This window comes from Lagopus muta, chromosome 3 (assembly GCF_023343835.1).
Source record: "Lagopus muta isolate bLagMut1 chromosome 3, bLagMut1 primary, whole genome shotgun sequence".
Lineage (NCBI taxonomy): Eukaryota > Metazoa > Chordata > Aves > Galliformes > Phasianidae > Lagopus > Lagopus muta.
Genome location: NC_064435.1, coordinates 62,931,534 through 62,944,057, shown reverse-complemented (window position 1 = coordinate 62,944,057; position 12,524 = coordinate 62,931,534). Strand labels below are relative to the sequence as shown.

The 12,524-nt window shown below is 38.3% G+C and overlaps 1 protein-coding gene across 6 annotated transcripts in view; it reads left to right on the top strand.

Moving 5' to 3' along the window:
- Positions 1-12,524, top strand: part of LOC125691354 (poly(rC)-binding protein 3-like) — a 470,720-nt gene that overhangs the window by 299,647 nt on the left and 158,549 nt on the right. For all 6 annotated transcript variants that reach the window (XM_048940627.1, XM_048940628.1, XM_048940629.1 and 3 more), the window contains exon 3: positions 717-818. The gene's annotated coding sequence lies outside the window, so the exon portion shown is untranslated. The remainder of the gene's footprint in view (positions 1-716; positions 819-12,524) is intronic.

Below are 12,524 nucleotides of genomic sequence, written 5' to 3'. Positions count from 1 at the left end.
TTAAAAGCTGAGTAGCTGCCATTCTGCACTACAGCAGTGTGTCCCTCTCTTGCACAGACTGAGTCGATGGAAGGATTGATCATCTCCCAGTTTGTCAATTTCATTCAGATTTGTAGAGGTGAGACAGCTCCTCAAACCAGGCCACTATCCTGTCTGGTAGGGATGTCTGGAAATTAGGAAGCTAGACTTCAAATGTGATAACATTCCGAGTACAAAGAGCTATCTTCTGTTATTAGAACACAAATAAGGAGGTTGAGTACATGAATTAGTACAAAAGATAGCCAAAGAATTCTAGACAATGGTTTGAAAGACATTTACGGACATGACTTTATGGGCCTGTTTAAGAAAGTCATTACTTCAGCATATTGGTTTATTAAACCAGGAAGGAGACTGATCTCTTTAATTTTTGCTGTTTCCTTACACTTCAAACAGTTTAGAAATGGAGATATGCCAAAAAAGAAATTAAGTAATTACTCTTCTCATTGTCCTGATTTCTTGTGCACTGTTTATTCTATGTACCTCAGGAAGTCTGATCTGAGCAGTTTGTCTTGTAGAAGTCCATAAACTCTGCAGATTCAATGATAGGGTCAAAGACTATTTTTTGGGTGAAGAATCCCATTAAAAAAAAAAAAAAAGTACATTATTTTAGAGAAATTTTGTTGTGATATTTTTGCAGCTGAAATGATTACTAAGTCCTTGATTATTCTTCTTTTCAGAACGTACTCACATCTTTAGATTTCTTCCTTGAAACCACAGAGTGACTGGAAAAACTCACCAACAACCACAAGTTTTTAAAAATATCACCGGTCTTCTGACAAGTAAGTTTTTCATTTCAAGTTTTGTTTTCTCCCTGACCTGTATTTCATCTCTCTATTTATTATATGAATGACCATCCTCACTTTCTGTGCGAAGTGAATGAGTGTAAATTGTATAGCGTGAAAGTTTGAATGAAATCTATCAGCATAAATAAACAGATATAGCTGAGATGAAATTCTGAATCACCTCATTCCAACTTGTGCCAGCAGTACTGTACTCGCATCTTTGGATGTTTTAGCATTTTCTCCTCACAGTAGGATGTGGTTAAATCCTCATTTCTGGGAACAGAATTGTGGCATCAGTGTCAGGAAATGCTTATCCTTTTGCAATTGTGTTCTTTACCTAAGGAGTCTATAAATGTTATTCATTTTGGCAAATGAGACCCTAAAGTTCACTAGAGTTTGCGTGGATACCTAAGAGAGTTCTTGCATATAATTCTGCTTTGCCCCAAATTATACTGCTACTTCAGATCATAAGATTGGGCAAACTCAATACATTTTAAGAGCAGAAATGTACTATGTATGAAGAACACAGCAACAATAACTTCTAAACCTTACAATATAAGTTGGCACTTGAGCTTCTTCACCTGAACAAGTGTTTTTTTTCTTTTGATGCGCAAGACATTGAGATCTTTGGTACTGAACATTAAGATTCCAGTGGATCATTTTCAGATCCAACCAACTGGGCATATTTCTGACAATAACAGTGGCTGTAAGCTTTCTTTGCCCATTTAGTCTCCTCTAGTCTCTCTGCATGTCTTGGTCTTCTGAAAAGTTAAATATCTTAGTCTCAGACTTGTACTACAACTGATAGGATTATAGGTAATGGCCTCAAAGTATACCAAAGGAGGTTTGTGTTGGATACTAGGAAAGATTTCTTCTCAGAAAAAGTGGTAATGCTTAGGAACAGGGAGGTGATGGCATCACTATCCTAGGAGGTGTTCAGGAACCATGTGGATGTGGCACTGAGGGACATGGTTAGCGGGCATGGTGAAAGTGGGTTGGTGGTTGTACTTGATGATCTTAATGATCTTTTCCTAGCTTTATGATTCTGTATGTCATAAACTTGCTAACACCTGACTAAAATCAGTACCTTACACAGTGCAATCTACCTAGGTTATACTAGAAAAAAAAAATCTTGTTTACACAGTGTTGCCTAATATTATTACATAATATTATCTATATTGCAGCAATACCAGACTTGCTTTCTTCTTCCTACTCTGCATTGTCTTTCTCATATTCCCTTGCGTTCTACTAAATTTATACCTGCCCTTAAACCTTCTCATGCCTGTGCGGTCTTGATACATCATACTGTTGCTATTTTGTGTAAAGTGAGAAGCTCAAACCTTGAAGAAGATCTTTGAAATTAGTTTGCCCATTATTGTTACAATTTCTGGACTCTCTTGTGACTGTGGAAGGAAATGGGAAGCAGAGCTGCTCTGATCCCTGACTTCTATCATCATAGAACAATAGGAAATCCTTCTTTCAAAACCATTGAAGCCTTTCAAAGTAACCAGAATAACCAGAAGTTACTCAATCTGAGCAAAGTCCAAGATGAAAACTCTGAGACAAATATCACGATGGTATCTCTTGAAAATTGTGGAGCTTCCACAGAAGTTCAGAAATCTGAGTAAACTTAAGGAAAGGGAATTGGAAATATCTGGAAAGTGCTGGGAACAATAACATCTGAGGACAGCATCTGTGATAAGAGGAGAGGTCTAATGAGTTTGGAAAAATGAGAAGAAAAAGAATAACTTACTGTGGAGAAGGGAGGAGGAGTATCCTTACTGTTTGCTGAGAGGAGGCAAATCTGCTTTCTGTTCAAGACATGTTGAAGGAAAACCTCAGAACTTCTTAAAGTTTTCTTGCTCATAAAGAATAAGGTGTCTAAGAAATTAGATCCTAAAACACAAAAATATTTCTAAGTAATGGAGTCCAATCATCCTAGTTTAAGTGGGGGACTTATATGTAGATATTTATATAAGAAATATATACGTGAATATATATAAATCTGTTCCCAGAGACTGCTTCACCAAAATAGCAATGAAAAGTTTCATATCACTACAGCATTCCTCCATCTTTCTTTGTGGTTTCATATAGCTTCTGTAAATATTATGTTATTTACTTCTTGTTGGAATATATTCCTCCTCAGTGTACCCAATGGATTTTATGAAAGTGAATGCCTGGTTACATTCTGCCTCTGCCCTGACAATCATATTTGATCACTCCGTGCATGATAGGTAATGAAATTTTAGTACATTATCACTTCTTGCCTCTTCATATTTCTGAAATAACGATGAAAAGAATACATTCATTACCTCATGTATCATAATTAAGCAAATTTTGCTGCCTACAGTCTCCAGAATAAATGATATTTAGTGCATTATTTAATATAAAAGAGGAAAAAAGTGATGTAAAAAATATGTGCTATTTACGTAAAGTAGTGAAAATACAGGAATAAGAAACTTTGAGTTCATATTACTTTTAATGAAATTACATTTAAAGCATATAAGCTGTAGATTGCAAATGTAAAATTTCACATTCTATACAAGCAGATGACACAGTAGGATTTTTCTGTTTCCAATGGTTTTACAATTGCAAAATTCTGCAATTGTTTCTGTCTCTCTACTGGCTCTCTTGCTTTTCAGCCATTTTGTGTCTTTGAGGTCTGAAACAAACTGTGTGTCATAAGTTACATATACATTTCTCTCTTTCCATAAAGTAGAAGTGCTGAATACCTCATTTATTAGTGAGTAATCTCTCTTCTGATTTTCTGTAGTTTTGTGTGGTTTGTTTTTCTATCTGTCTTTAGCAGTATGAGTTTCCCTGTTTACTTGATTGAATGTTCACTTGGATTTTACTAACAGAGACCAGTGCTTTAATTTCTTCTTCTATATTTGTCTCTAAGATGCAAGTTTGGAGCTCCGTCTTGTTTACCACCAAAAGCATATCATAAGGAAGCTGAGAGCATTTGCTGTGTTGTGAATCCAATTCTGATATCTGAATTACCAAATCTGTATATGGCACCATGCATATAAGCACTGTGAAAAAAAACTGAGTTATCTCAACAAGATAAGAAATAGAGAGTCAACCTGGAAGGAGAAAAAGGAAGTTTTCATTTTGTAATGAGAGGGCAAGGGGAGAAGGCTCTATTTGGGCTTACATATACTGATCTATGTTAACCAAAAAAGAACCCTGTGTTTTGAGTCAGATGCTACAAAATCAGTGGAGGAAGACAGGCTGGTTCAGAGCATAGGTCACAATAGTGATAGTCAGATTTTGTAGAGCAGAATTGTAGTAGTGACTTGTTCAGTCCAGGGTTAATTCTCTCTACTAAGGAATAATTTCTAATTTCCTCTACTGAGGAGTGTTTTACCTCAAGTCCCTTGCCTCCACCTTTCAACTGCCTTGACCCAGTATTCCCAGGCAAAGTATGCATTATACTTTGATCTACACAAAGTTCTGATTAAAATATATATATATATATACCCTACACAATGTCAACATACTAATCTAGTTTATCACAGAAAATAATTGGCATCAGGGGTCTTAAGTGAGGGAGGGCACTTGCAGTGGGTTTCAACAATGTTCACAGACACATTTTCAGCATTTTTCAGACAACCTGGAAGCTGACAGAATATCCCTGTCCATGAAATTTGCAGATAATACAGAGTCCAGGCACCTTACTGTAGCGAGCAACCTGGGTTGCTTGGTAACCTCAGGCCAGCTATACAAAGTAAAATACTGAATTTAAGGCTAATGAATACAAATTTCATTGGGGGAAAGGGGAGGTGTGTTCTAAAGAGTTCCTAGCCTTTGAGTGGGGAAAAAAAATTATGAATTGTAGCAAATAAGTAATCTGAATGAGAAAATGGATTGCATAGAAGAAGATAGCATGTTTGAGAGATTGGCTTCAGAGTGATACTAGAATACTGTGTTCTGATGTCCTTGCTTTAAGAAAAGGATGTTGGGAATCAGAGAGGGTCAGAAGAGGGCCACAGAAATTGTTAGTACGCTGATGTCTGCAACAGATTTGAAGAGCTGTGTCTGCTTTGGCTATTTAAAAAGCCTCTGAGATACAATTTGATGTCCCTGCCATGGGGAAAAGCAAGAAAGGAACGTAATTGAAATCATCACCTGGTCTTTCTTTTGCATGTTTACTTTTTAATTAGTTTCCTGGAAAAGTGCTGGTTCCTCTCAGCTGGTATCATTAAAGTGGTTTGATTTTCTGCCACAGTGCAGCAGTAGATAATACAGTGAGTGACCTCACTTATTTGATAATCTAGACTGGGAAGTACATTATGACCCCAGTGAGAGTGGTTAATTTCCTTTAACTTTGTATTCTCCTTGCTTACCGTGTTGTTGATAGGCAACATACTTCCCACAGTAAAAATAGCAATGGGGGATGTCCTTGATCACTGCATCACTGTCGTGAGACTGTCATATATAGGATTATTTTGACTATTACTTTGAATTTGCCACTTCTGTTTTGGAAAGGTGGAGCTAGACTATGTGATCTTTAGGCAGTTATATAAAAGCTTTTGCTTTTGTTGCATTAGAAACCAATTACTGACATTTCACATTTACTGCATGTGTATTTGTTTTATTTAATTAAGCTGATATGTTGGTCAAAATAGCCATTCTTTACACTGAGTAAAGAGAACGCATGAGTTTCTTTGTTTACTCTGTCATGCAAGGTTTTAAAGTGAGTAGATTTCAGCCTCTGCTATTAAGTTTTAACTACACTGGAAAACAAGTTTTTTTTGCTTTTGTCATCTCTCAAGAGGTAGCTTTGCATAGACAAGCGATTGAGCAGAACTAGTCTGAATGAAGAAAATATCTTCTCTGCAACTGCAGAGGAAACTACAGCTATCAAACTTGGGCTTGACACTTAGTTGGAGGCTGTTTCCTCAATCACTCAAATTCTCCCAGCTCAGTGATGTGACTGTAAACCGTAAATCACTGCCAACAGATATGTAATACCAGAATACTGCATGTTATTTAATGTAAATCAATTCATGGAAGTTTGACAGCATATTATTTAAAAATTATACTTAATTTTTAATAATCCTATTTTAAACTATATATTTAATCTGAAAAAAAAAAATTTCTAGTTTAAAATAAACGACAAAAAATAGAGGGAAAAACTGTTTAAAATAAATCTATTCTTGCATTAAAAAGCAATAAATCGGTATTTACCCAGGCTGTCTGTAAGACAACAGAAATTTAGGCAAACAGCTCTACTTTACATGACTATTTGCAAACACTTCAGGCAATAAATAATTGAAATTGTATTCTGCCTAAGAAAACAAGTGTGTCACATATCAATGTTAATCTGTTTATTCTAACAGGCATAAAAAAGGCAAAATGTTGTGTAATATCTTTGTGAAAATAACCAGGATTATTACCGTAAAGAAAAATAAAATCTTATTTAATGAATTTCAGGACAAGACCATAGGGATGTAAATATTTTTGTCTCAGTTTTTTAAATTCAAGGTGGCATTCATGCAACGGCACTGGAACCCTTTTTGGTAGTGCTGTTAATAAAGAGCTAATTAAAAGCTAACTTTCATCTTTCATATATGTAATTCCATGCATTCCATTGGCAGAATTCAGTGTATTTTCTTACAAATATAAATTATATTATATGAATAAAAAGGAAGCTAATTATGTATGTGGCCTCTGTTTCACTTCCTAGAAGTGAATTTTGAATGCCAGGTGCCTCTCCAGTTCCTTAATGTTAAATTCTGTTCAATCAAGTGTAATGGATTTACTTTCAGCTATCTTTCTCAGCTTTCTAGCAGACTTTCTGCAGGATGAAGCAAAATGGCAATATAACTTCTATTATAGGAAAAGGCCCAGGAAAATTCAGATGAATGTAGATAGACTCTAAATAAAAAACATTTGCCTCTGACTCACAGTTGTTTGGTAACAAATGCAGTTATGCAGACAAATGGCAATGATCACAATTCTCTTTCTCTACAGCATAGCGGTACCTCAGTGTGGAATATTGCTGAACAGATAGATACTATTTTGATATTGGCTGAAGTATACTTGCACAATCAGACAGAATGCTAGTTGACTGAGCTGACAGGTATAGCAAATAAAGACCTTGGCCATGAGGGATGCTGAGCACCTGTGACACATGTCTTTGCCAATTTGGAGTTTTGCAGATACATGCATGAACAGAAATGAAGGGTCACTGTAGCCTGGCTTTGGGAACAGCAGAGGGGACAGCTGAATGAGATATTCAGTCTTAGGGGGCCTCCAAGCAGATGAGAAATACGAGTTGCCCGTGACATAAAAAGGCAGAAATTCTGTCCAGCTCAAACGTGCTAATACTGCATTTGAAGGGTTTCTTTCCTCTTAGACTTGATGCCGGCATGGATATTGCCCAGCTGTGCTGCTGGCACTCAATGGTTGACCCATGGGTGTCACCATCTTCCCTGCAGCCGTGTGTAGGTCACACCACAGCCCTGCCATTCTCCACAGAAACGTGACCGTGGCCTGGCCAGGGGCTCTGCTGTAACCACATAGCACCTGGGCACTGGCAGTCGAGCAGCCCTTAACAAGCAAGTGTAACTGAGTGAGCCACAGCACTGTACAGGGACCATTTGCAGAGAAATGTGTGCAGCAGTGCAAAGGAGATGGGAGGGCAGGTCCTGCTGGGTGTTGTAGTCACTGACCTCATCCTCACAGTCTCTCCTCCAATGCTCGAAAGTCACATAGATCTATATCTTTCTAACTTCCAAAATATATCTGAAGCACCTAAGCTAAGAGAGAGCAACATCTCAGGCTCCTGTTCCAGTTAGTATAGAGTGATGGGTGGGCAAGACTGGTCACTCTGGTCCACTCAGGGTCTGAGTGGGCCTTCAGAGCTGTCTGTTTCTCTCCAGTATCAGCAGAAGGCAACTGTGTTCCTGGTTACGGTTAAGTTTGCAAAGGTGGGAAGGATCACTGTGATCCTTCCCACCATCCATTCTCATTTCTGTAGGTGAAGGGAATGAGCTCTGCTCCTTATAGCACCCAGGCTGCTGCCCCAGCATCTCCTTTCCTCCCCTGTAGGGTCACTGCACATCTTTACAGAGTAGGTTAAGTAGCATCACCTACAAAATAAAAATAGAAGAAACCCATGCTGCTGCCACCGGGATCTCTGGGGTTGTGGTGTGCATCTGTGACACCCTGCCTCCAGCAGCCAGCTCCCTGGGGCCCTGCCCTTGGTTTATGGCTCTGGCAAAGGGCTCCACATTTCTGACAGCCCAAGGAATGTGGGGTAGAGAGCGAATGAGTTTGGTGACTTTTTAAGGAGGAGTGCCAATCTGTAATTTCCACATTCTGTTACGACATGGCACATATTGTCAGGCTGAAGAACAGATTTGGCTAAACAGAGTTTTAATTAACTCTACATAAATATTGTTTTTGTATTGTAATGCAAAAAAGCAGTTAAAAGTTAACGACATTTATTACGCACATTCTTTGCCTGTTTTGTCAGGGTACAAGTGGGCAAAGAACCAGAAATATGGTTCTTTAGGAAGAAGCAAAGCCATTTAACTATAATAAGTAAACTATTCCTGGTGACTCCTCTATTACTTTGCTAGAGGTTGAAGTTCTCCTACTATTTCCTGAGTTTATGTATTGCAGTAGAAGTGTGGGCCGTCTCTCTCCTGACTTATCAACTTCATCAGGCTTAGGGAGCTGAGTTGGAAAAAAAAAATAAAAAAAGAAGTAAAAATAATAATACTGAATTATTTTACACTGCTGTAGGACGTTAAAGATGAGAAGAAAAAAGAGAAAAGTGTCAGTTTCAGTGCTATTTGTTTATAATAGAATCTTCCCTTTTCTTCTCCATTTTATTCCCATAGAAGTCTCAAACAATATGTTTAGTCCTAGCCAAAAGGTCACTGTTGTCCTACAACAGAGTCCTCCCTCCCCTTCCTGGCACTTCTGCATGCTGTGAATAGAGCTCTCTTTCTGAGGCTGAGCTGTATCAGCAGGAAGGTGCACAGGGAGCAGCAAAGTGTCATCCTCCACCTCCCCCTACACACTCCTGGAGGTCAAATACATCACCCCTGGGATCTGCATAAACTCTGCAGGGAAAGGGAAGAACAGTCACACCAGACCTGGTGGTGCTGCCAGGCCTCCTCATCAAACATTCCATTGCATTGTGTTGTTAATTTAAACAGATGCGGTGTCCTTGACAGATAACTCTTCCAGACAGGTGAAGTTTTATATTGGATTTCTCAGTGTAGTTTTTAATTTTGTTGTTTATGTATGCATTTTTTGCTTTGTGGACTCTTGATTTGACAAGGGGTTGGTGAAATAACACATCCTGGAATATCCAGTAGTCAAAGGGCTGCTCTTACCAACTGGAGCCTGACACTCATCATCACAGTAAATATGTTTAATCTTCATTTTGTCTTATAGTATTCAGTGGGAGTTTGTACAGAGTGATGTTTGACTCTGTATGACTAATGTTGTCTATCTGTAAGGATGTGCAGGAAAGCTGCTGCCATTCTAGCCTGTGTTATGAAGAAGTAAGAGGCAAAATAACTCTCATGAAAATCAGAGAAAGGACTCTACTGTAATGCTGCTGAGCCCGGTGATTTCACTGGCTTGAGATCAGACCTTCCACTGTAACTGGATGGATGGGGTCTGAGCAGAACAAAGAGCAGTGAACTGAAAACTAGAGGATTTGAGCTGGAGGAGGAAATGACAGCCTCAGACCCTATGACAGACCAAGACACTGAGACTGCCTATAGTGTCAAAATTGGCTGTGAGAGCATAAGGGGATGTTTTTCTGTCTATGTATTTTCATACTTCCTAAGTTAAAGTGTGCCTATGTGCCTTTACAAGTGTCACTTCCTCTTTGCTTGCTTGTAGGAGCTCTGGCCAGCTCCAAGACCTCCATAGGAAACTGGAAAGATTCTGGAGGCAAAGATGCACAAAATTCCTCATCTTCTTGCAGACAAAAGCTCAAAGGGGATAGACTACAAACGGTGCAAAAGAAATATTAAAGGACCTAGCTGCTAATGCTTAGCAAGCCTTTGCTCAGCATGCACAAAGGGAAATTTGGGGCAAAGCTAGGAACACTTCTGGGACAGAGCACAGGGTAGACACGCAGTATCAGCACAATCCCTGCCAAAACTCATATCTGTATTCTCCATGAGCAAGCAGTGGTGTTCCTGAGGAAAAATGAGCAAGAATACATAAATATCAATTTTGAGGAACAGCTACCCCAGTTTTAACTGTAGCTTTTCAAAACATCCAGCATCAAGTAGGCAAATGACCTCAGAGGTTTCAGAATGTGTATTTGAATGTGTGATGAGGTTTCAAATTATCTGTAAACATTGCCTCAACTTTTGTTTGTTAGCCTTAATTATTGGTGATACTTTTTGTGTACTGGCATAGAAAAAAACAGACTAGGGAGACCTAAAAGATGACTGTCAAGAGTGAGCCTGTATGTAGCAAAATGACCAGAAAGAGACTGGATCAGTTCCTAGCAAACTAAGAATGTATATTCATTATGCTTGTAACGATGATGGTATGTTTCATAGTGTTACTCTTCGTACTTTCAGTTTCATGGAGCAAAAACTGCAGTTGCTAAGTTTTAACTTTTAAGTAGTGGATTTATTTGACATGGCTTAAAAAATATATTAATGTCTATTCATTAGTACGTATTGTCTCTTCACTTCCCTTATCCTGCACAATTATTTTTAATTTCATGTAGTTTTCTGCTTTGTGCATAGAATTATTGACAAGAATATGTCTTTCTTCATCAAATGATTAACTAAATCATCCTTTTATTTATAAGCAGTGCTGTGTCCCTGTGCCCTAAATCTTGCTAGTTGGAGAAGTGGGAGGGAAAGCAATTTAATTAAGTTAACTTTATTGACCCGCTGGAGCTGTTGTTTAATAGCATGGCTCCCTGGAGTGCAGTGCAGGTAAATTGAATGAATGCCACAGAATATCACTTCCCTGCATTGCATATTTCAAACCTTTGCCAGGCAGTTTGAGATGAGCAGCCAATCAGGAAAAAGAGTTTTACACCCTTGCCGGCTTGGATGGCATTTCCCATTATGCTCAGAACAATATACAGAGCGTTACCAATTCATTCCTGTGAGTGTATCGAGAGGAATAATTCCACGACTGTGTGTTGCATTCAGCTTCTGTGTTCAGAAGACAACTTTGTGGATTGGCTCTTCAGCCATGTATCAAAAAATACCTGTTTGCGAAGAAGGAAAAATAGCACGAGAGCGCTGTGAGTAAATTATTTAATATTAAAACCTGAATATCATCAGTCTGCATGAGAAATTGGAGTTGAGAAGGATGATGAGAGAGATCTTTTAGAGCTTTGCTTGTCATTAAATACTTGGAACAAAATGATCAGGCATGAAACTTCTTTGTTAAACTATTGTTTAATAAAATAATAGCCAGAAAGGATTCCACAATGTTTTCTCATATATGATAACACCTGCTAAGATCAGTGTTACCGTTTCTGTTAAAATCTTTGTGCAAATGTCATATCAATCTCTAAAATCAATACAGCAGCTCTTCTGCTGTTGGCTGGAACACATCCTTTTTTTCCACTGTTCTTAAATACTGCCCGCTGAGTGATGGAAAACAGCATTTCAGTCCCTTGCACCTGTGCTCCCCATCACTTAGTTGTAAAGCTAGATCAGTACTGTGCCATGTAGCAGCAACTTTCTGTAGCTTTAATCCTTCCAGAATTTAATGTTTTTCTGTTTAATAGTGAGAACCGGAGATCCCACTCTCAGCTTTGCTTAAAGAATTAATTGTAGCCACTCAGCCAATTTATGTTTTGCTCTAGAAAATAGTAAGAGGTACAATTTAAATAACAATTCTTAGCTTTCTCATATTCATATCTGCTGGAAGAGGCATACAATTCCTTGTTTTGATTCAGATTGCGTGTGGTTTTTCTTTTTGGATGTGAAAAGATTTTTTCTTTGCTTCAAACTGATGTTTTTAATTATAAACAAATGGAAAATAAGAAAAGTGGGTTTGCGGGCAAGAGGCATCATCTTTTATTGTGCTGACCAATGTATCTGGAAGAAGCGGACAATTTTTAAGTGTGCAGAACCTTGTTTATGTTTGACATGGGTGTCTTTAAATGATCACAGTTGAAACTTTACAGCCACAATCACTGCCCCTACAGCACAGCTTATGCAGATGGGATAACTGAACCTCTTCCAGAGCCTCATTTCTGACAACACGGCTTTTCCTTTGTAGGGGCTGGCATTGGCAGCAATCTCTTTTAGTTCTTCTCCAGTCCCCTATGTCCTAATATGCCATGCATGACTTCAGAAGTGGTGCCATACACTTTTATAATATAAATCCATATTGCAGTGCAATCTAGAAGAATCTGGGAGCACCTTGACTGACCTGCTCCAAGCTCTGGTGTAGCACTGAGAAGGAAGAGAAATACCTGCAGCCCTCAATGTGAAGTCCAGAAAATAAAACAGCTTTAAGTCAATGTTAGGTTAACATGTCTTATGTGTGACACTGCATGTTTGTGTGTTTGCACAACAAGTTGATGTCTTGCATGAGTAATTCTGAGAAGTCTTCTGGGTGATATTCTGGCATACTTCAATAATTCAACAGGCAAACTGCACTGAATCATATGGGTCTGTTTCCTTGCATAAGAATTCCTGTTGTATTTCTAGATGAAGTTCTTTAATGGTGTTAAAATAC